At 50.6% G+C, this 7,714-nt stretch overlaps 1 long non-coding RNA gene across 1 annotated transcript; it reads left to right on the forward strand.

Moving 5' to 3' along the window:
- The first annotated feature begins 540 nt into the window (after positions 1-540).
- LOC129638830 (uncharacterized) lies at positions 541-6,999 on the forward strand. The gene is made up of 3 exons (XR_008708046.1): positions 541-963; positions 1,636-1,747; positions 6,905-6,999. It is a non-coding gene; the product is annotated as an uncharacterized LOC129638830 (long non-coding RNA).
- The last annotated feature ends 715 nt before the right edge of the window (positions 7,000-7,714 follow it).

Raw genomic sequence — 7,714 nt, forward strand, 5'->3', positions numbered from 1 at the left:
CCCAGAGGACTTTCTGATATTGCATTGATTGCTTTAAAAAGATGAAAATGCATTCAAATGACTTTGGTTTTTGAGAATTTCACAGCCACCTGCAGAAGCCACTGCACATCTGGGGGATCCCCAAGAGAAAGATGAAAACCCTTGTGCCTCATCCTCAGGTTGGAGGACACTTGTCTCAGGACTTCCCTGGTGATCCAGTGTTTACAACTCCACACTCTGATGCATGGTGTGTGGGTTCAATCCCTGGTTGGGGAACTAAGATCCCACATGCTTCCCAGCCAGAGAAAACGAACAAATAGTTTGCCTTAAAAAAAAAGAAGACCTTTATCTCAGGGTGACCGGCTGTCACCCACATGACACACCAGCAAGGGACACAGGAGCTGGTCAGCCGGGAGCCTGGGGCGAGTCACCCTGGCAGAAGCCCCTGTCCTGGGTCACTCGTGGGCTGGGGACAACTGGCTCCCACTAAAGAGGTGCCTTCACAGCGGATTAAAGCAGTCCTAGGAAAGCTGCAGCTCTAGGAATTTGGGGTCAACCCAGGGGCCCCCCAGAGTTCAGATTTTCATCTGATGTCTTAAGCCTTCTCTGCCCTGCGCTTGATGAACACTGATTGGATTAAAGTGTCCCCAAGGCTGGGACTGGTATATACCCTTCTTCTCCACAAAACTAAGACTACGTACCTTTACTTTCCTCTGGGCTCTCATGGGGATGCCCTACTGATACCCAAGGGGTCAGGGAAGAACCGAGTGGCTGAAGGGGGTCTCCGCTATGTTTGGTGGCCTCCACTCTGGACGTGTGTGGCTTTTCTGCTCTGGTTGCTGAGCAAGGAGGCTGCGCTGTGGACTCATGGATAAACTGACTCAGTCTCCATTGCTTCTGATGGATCAAGGTTCACTGGAATTAGAGCTTCAGAGATGCTCCAGGGAAGATACTCAGAGAAACTAGGACCATTTTAATGGGAAGGTAGGCAGAGAATCTAGGACCATTTAAAGGGGAAGGTATGTGGAAATGGGGCTTCCCTGATGGCTCAGTGGTCAAGAATTCAGGAGATACAGGAGACATAAGTTCAATTCCCTGGGTCAGGAAGATCCCCTGGAGAAGGAAATGGCAACCCACTCCAATATTCTTGCCAGGATAATCCCATGGACAGGGGAGCCTGGCGGGCTACAGTCCATGGGGTCACAAAGAGTCGGACACGACTTAGCGACTGAACAACAACAAATGCAGATATGGCAAGAAAAAGACGAATTAAGCTCCAGCCTGGACTCTGAAGGATCCTCCTTGTAAAATCTTGGAGCCCGATTTTGAATAACCTGGTGGTCGTGGTGCCAGCAGCTGGGAGAGGCTGGGGGGAGCGGTGAGATTTGCCTTTTGTCCTGTCCCTGGATCTTCCTCGTTGCATCACCAAAATGAGATACCCAGGGCTCTGAGAACATGCTGCTTCAGAGTTTGAAATTACAGACTCGTGGCCACCCAAATGGCTATTTGCAGTAATAACTACTCTAGCACAGGTTGGAAAAGCCTAGTAAACGTTGCCCTGGTTTGAAATCTTCCCCTGATCCCCACCCCAGCACCTCCCCAGTGCAGAACAGGTTGAGAGGCATAGGGACTATTTTTTGTTTGTTTGTGTTTCAGAGCCAAGCTGTCTGGAACCAGTGTCTGGAAGAGCCTCTGCCCCATCCCAGCAAGTGTACCCAGCAATCAGCAGCCGCTGCCGGACCCGGGGCTGCCTGGATAAACATTTACTGTGAGATCCAGAGGGACTATCAGGGGCGGGCCAAGGATGTCACTGTCTGAGCCTCTGCTAGTCGCCATCGGTCCCACGATGACCTGGCTCATTGACCTTTGAAAGTGTTAGTCGCTCAGTCATGTCTGACTCTTTGTGACCCCATGGACTGTAGTCTGCCAGGCTCCTCTGTCCATAGAATTCTCCCAGCAAGAATACTGGAGCGGGTTGCCATTACCTTCTCCAGAGGATCTTCCCGACCCAGGGATCAAACCTTGGTCTCCCGCATTGCGGGCAGATTCTTTACTGTTTGAGCTTCTAGGGAAGGGGAATTCAAATACACTGGGAAGGAGAGAGAACAATCTAAATCAGAGACTCTCAACTGTGTCTGCACTTTAGAGTTTCCCAGGAGCTTTTGATAATTCAGATCCCCAGGCTGTGCTCCAGAGAGTTAAGTCAGAACCTCTGCGTGCGGGACTCAGCCATCCTCTCCAACCTCCCCCAGTAGATACAACACTCAGCCTTGGTTGAGAAACTCTGACTTAAATGTGCATGTGAGGTACCTGCCAGCCATCCTACCCATGGCTTACAGCCCCATGGTGAGGACATGACTCTTCTATTCCATAGAGAGGCAGGTTCCTTGTGTTTTTCATGCCATGAGTTACAGCTCTATGCTGAGTACAATTCTGGGATTTAATGATCATGTGAGCAAGGTCCTGGAACTTCATCTAATTCAACCAAAGCAACTGGACTTTATGGATAATTGAAGGGATTTTCAAATAGCATGTTGACCTAGCGAGGCTATACTTACATCCAGACTATCGGACCTCCGCCCTGGATGACTCCCCTGCGTTCCTCTCTCTGTGGATAGTTAACCATTCACCAGTGGCCCTGCCAGAAATCCAGGCATCGTTTTGTTATCTCCTTACAATCCCTCTGGCCTTGGGCCGCTCCCAGGTCTCATAGGTGCTGCTTCCAATCTTCCTCCAGGCCCTCTGCCCCTGCTTTGGGCCAGTTCTTCCTCTCCCCCTATTACCAGCACCTCCTGAATGGCCTCTATCTCTGGTCTCATTCCCTTCTCTATCATCTGCTTGCTTTCAGATGATCGTCCAGAAACAAACTGCCCTTGTAGGCCCCTACTTTTATTTTATTTATTTATTATTTTTATTTTGTTATTGGAGTATAGTTGCTTTACAACGTTGTGTTAGTTTCTACTGTACAACAAAGTGAATCAGCTATATGTGTACATATATCCCCTCCGTCTTGAGCCTCCCTCCCACCCACTACAGGCCCCTGCTTAAAATCTACCAAGAGCTCCTCTCACTGCTTTTCTAAGAAAGCTTATGCATCTGGGCATGCCCTTTGGTGCTCTGATGGCCAAGCACTTTTCCTGCCCCATCTCCCATCACCTTAAGGATTCTATATTCCAAACACACAGAACTCTGCTTTTTTGACAACATGTGGGATTTTAGTTCCTCAACCAGGGATTCAAACCATGCCCCCTGCATTGGGAGTGAGTCTTAGCCATTGGACACCATGGAAGTCATGTTCATGAGACTTTGCTTAGGCTGCTCCCTCTGCCAGGTATTCCTTTCCCTCTGCTGTTAGATTCCTTCTTACTTGTCTGTTAATAGCCTATGAGCCGGATCCTCCCTGTTCCCCAGGCCCCTCCCCTGTGTACATCGCTCAGCTGAAGCACTCTCAAATGTTGATGCCCTTCTGCTTCTTCCCATGAGTCGGTGAGCTCCTTGAGGGCAGGAGCTGGGTCTTCGCATTGCTGGTGCCTACATAGTCAATCTAGATAGCATATTAAAAAGCAGAGACATTGCTTTGCCAACAAAGGTCTGCCTAGTCAAGACTATGGTTTTTCCAGTAGTCATATATGGATGTGAGGGTTGGACTATAAAGAAAGCTGAGCACTGAAGAATTGATGCTTTTGAACTGTGGTGTTAGAGAAGACTCTTGAGAGTCCCTTGGCCTGCAAGGAGATCCAACCCGTCCATCCTAAAGGAGACCAGCCCTGGGTGTTCATTGGAAGGACTGAGGTTGAAGCTGAAACTCCAATACTTTGGCCACCTGATGCGAAGAATTGACTCATTGGAAAAGACCCTGATGCTGGGAAAGATCGAAGGCGGGAGGAGAAGGGGACAACAGAGGATGAGATGGCTGGATGGCATCACCGACTCAACAGACATGGATTTGGGTAAACTCCGGGAGTTGGTGATGGACAGGGAGGCCCTGCAGTCCATGGGGTTGCAAAGAGTTGGACATGACTGAACGACTGAACTGAGCTGAACTGAACACAGTCTCTGGCTTAAAGGAGGCCTTTGTGGCTAAGGCTGAACTGGTGCCATTACACCCCTCCCCTTTCCCCTTGTTGATCTGAGACCTGGCTCAGACTCGCTTGGCAAGTGCAAAGCTCTGAAACAGGAAAAGTGCGCCTTGGGCCCCTTCCATCTCTGTTATCCAGTTGTTCCCTCTTTCTCTGGGGCCTCTCTTAACTGTTCCCAGCTCCTTTATTTTCCAATTCTGCATCTCCCTATCAAAGGAACTCTCAGATTCTTTCTTTCTCTATCAAAGTTTCCTCGTGGAATAAGTACATTTGCTCTGAAACACAAATAGCTGTTCCCTTTCTCCACGTATCCGTATTTTAACAAAGTCAAAGAAATTAATTTCTAAGTGTGAAAACATCAGCCCATAGGAGGACAAGTCGGAGGGAAAAAACAGAGGGTGAGACAGCCTTCTGTGGAGACTTTCTTCCAAGATGGTCATGCATCCTTTTTTTTAACCAGAGGATGGATTTTAGGGCTGAAGTTGACTTATCGTCTGCCGTACAGAGAACAAATAGAGGAGAGAATGAAAGCAAGCAGGCAACTGGGAAGGCAGCAGGCAGAGCCTCACTGAGGCTGCGGGAGGCAGAGCAGAAGGGAGACAGTTGTCATCAGGGAGTGAAGAGAAGCGAACACGGGGTGGGAGGGACTGGGGGAACTGCTCAAGACCTAGACCTCCAGCCCTGGGCAGAACCTTTTAGGTGGATCCCCGCAAGACTCCCCCGACCGAGGGAGACAGCGTTCTGGGTGGGAGTCCTATGATGAGCTACAGCACACTCTGCTTCCACAGTCTCATGCTGGCCATGATTCATGTCCCTGGCGACTGCAACTGCGGTGACATAGAGACCCTCATGGTGGGTAGTTTGGCGCCCCAAGGGACCGAGTACTTCCTGTTGATATCAACCGCTGTGCAGCTTTCTGGTGGACAAGTTGCACGTTTTCCCTGGGGTAGAAGTGCAACAAAATATATAGGAGTCCCCTTTAGGCTTGTAGCCAGCAGCCAGTGGTCCTTGGGTCCGGCCATCACGGTATGTATTCCTGCCTCATGGTCCTGCACCCAGAAGTGAGTGTGGCCACTCAGTGAAGGATGCTCAGACCTACCTGACACCTGCTCTCTCCTTCGACCACAGCAGCTGCGGTTTCCTCCATCCCCTTCAGAGGCAGGAGATTTAAGCTGGACCACAGCAGAACAGGTAGCAGCCACTTAGCTTCAAGGGGCTCCAGGGGTCTCCCTCTCTCCCTTCCCTCATATTAGCTTGCTTAAGCCCCTAATTCCTTATTAGGAGTCGACCTTTGGTCTCAAGGGACTTCCCAGGTGGCTCAGCAGTAAAGAATCCATCTGCCAATGCAGGAGACGAGGGTTTGATCCCTGGGTCTGGAAGATTCCCTGGAGGAGGAAACGGCAACCCACTCCAGGACTCTTGCCTCGAGAGTCCCATGGACGGAGGAGCCTGGCAGTTTACAGTCTGGGGGGTCAAAAATGAGTTGGACACAACTGAGTGACTGAACATGCCCTTGGTCCCAAGACATCACCTCTTGTGAGGGTGCAAAGAGCCTACAATCCTCTTCAGATACTTGGGTTCCATGTGCTCTTGCCAGATCCCTCCTTTCCTCCAAGAGGAGGCCAGCGGGAGGTGGTAGAGGATGGGCAGCAGGCAGTGCTGAGTGGGAGGAGAGCACAGATGTCAGGGGACGGGGAGAGAGCGCGAGGACCCAGCTCACCCCTTCCCCATCAGTCCCGAGCCGCAGTGATCGCGGTTTCTAAAAACCCAGCCGGGACATTTGGGTGATGAGAGATTTTTGTACCCATTCCAAACTGAGGGGGAAGTCTTGAATCTGTAGTTTGGACGTTGAAATGGTATAATTTCCAGGCCATTTGGACGGTTTATGGGGTCAACGGGGTATTTGAAACTGGAACTGTTCTAGAGAATCCAGGCTGGCCACTGACCACACTGCGGTGGTGGGTGATTGGTGGGTCCCCCTGGCCACTGCCTTCCGCTGACCTTTGCCTCATCCTTTAGTCCAGATCACTCAGAGGATGGGGACAAACAGGTCCACCTTGGGGTCCTGCCCTGGTCAGATGGACCCTCCTTGGGGCACAGGCCCTGGCTCAGCTCTAACATGAACCATGGTTTCCCCAACTGCTCAGGGAAGTGGGGTGAGGATACAGAAGCTTCTCAGCTCTCCTTGTCTTGAGGTCTAAGTGTGGTGTTTTTCTTCTGCGGGAAGGAAAAGAAGGAAAGAGGGAGCGGAAAAGAGGACCGGGTGGGGCAGGAAACCAGCAAAACACAAACAGAATGGGAACACACCATCCAAAGTCCCTTCTGGATTTCTTGGAGGAGACTGCGAGGGTCTGGTTTTCAGCCAACAGCTTGGAGGCCAACGCTCAACGCTCAAAGCCAGAATTGAGCTGGCTTTGCCTGTCATGGGGAAGAGGCAGGGGTTCTCCAGTCGGACAGGATATAGGATGGGTAGGATGACATTGTGAAATACTCCACGTCTACATCTATACCCAGGGCTTCCCTGGTGGCTCAACAGTGGTAAGGAATCTGCCTGCCAAGGGAAGATCCCCTGGAGAAGGGAATAGCAAACCACTCTAGGACTCTGGTCTGGAGAATCCCACGGGACAGAGGAGCCTGGCGGGCTCCAGTGCATGGGGTTGCAAAAGAGTCGGACACGACTTAGCGACTAAACAACAACATGTCTACTCCCACCTCGGCTTGGAGACCAAGGGAAAGGTCTGAACACCTCATTGGCAGGTCTCATCTCTTCCCAAAGACTTGTCTTTGTGAGTTAACCTCACCCTTGTTGGAGGATCTGAATCGTGTCCACCTTCATTCTCCCCCAGGAGGCCTGCTGGTGCTGTTCGTGTAGCAAGAGCTCAGGAAACTTGGCTGGGGCCTCATCACCTTCCCTTTGGTTGCAGAGGTTGTGGTTCTGAAGCTCGGAGGGACCTCCCAAAGACTGTGCTCCGTTCAGAGCCGAGAGGCCGCGTGATTGTAATCAGGTGGGAGCGGAGCCCTCAAGTCCACCTGTGTTTCCCAGTGACCTTGGCAGAGGCACCTCGTCTCTCTGCCACGCCCCTCTGTCCAGCTCCCAGGGCTTCCTGGGCACACATAAGCGCTCCCACCAGTGCAGAAAATGCTCCAGACTCTGAGATGACACATAGGCTGTCCAGGTGCAAATGACTGCTACTCGACTGCTTCAGACACCCTCCCTTTTCCCTTTTAAGTTGTCTTTGAAATGAAACTAAAAAAGGGATATTTGCACAGAGGTTTCCCTCAAGGCCATTTCTAATACACCTGGTAATCAGCCCTGGCTTTCAAAAGTATGGTTATGATTGCCGTAAAATTATTGCATCATTTGACTAAAATCCTTCTGTGAATGTTTCTGATAAAAATTTCTAATTAAAAAATGTTTTCTAAGGAGACTGTTTTCCTCCCCTTTCATCTGAGGGGTGGGGCCATCTCATTGTTGCTGGTTATGGAGATGATAGAAGGCTTCCTTGACTGTTTCCCACACCTCTTCTTCTGAAGACCTCAAGATGATTTCAGGATCCAGGAGAAATTCGTTTTGCATCTAGGATGAAATTGAGGCACTGTGGATGCGGTGGGGTTGCTGTAAAAGGTGTGCCCCCAAATTATGCAGTGATCAGTCC

Source organism: Bubalus kerabau, chromosome X, assembly GCF_029407905.1.
Source record: "Bubalus kerabau isolate K-KA32 ecotype Philippines breed swamp buffalo chromosome X, PCC_UOA_SB_1v2, whole genome shotgun sequence".
Classification (NCBI taxonomy): domain Eukaryota; kingdom Metazoa; phylum Chordata; class Mammalia; order Artiodactyla; family Bovidae; genus Bubalus; species Bubalus kerabau.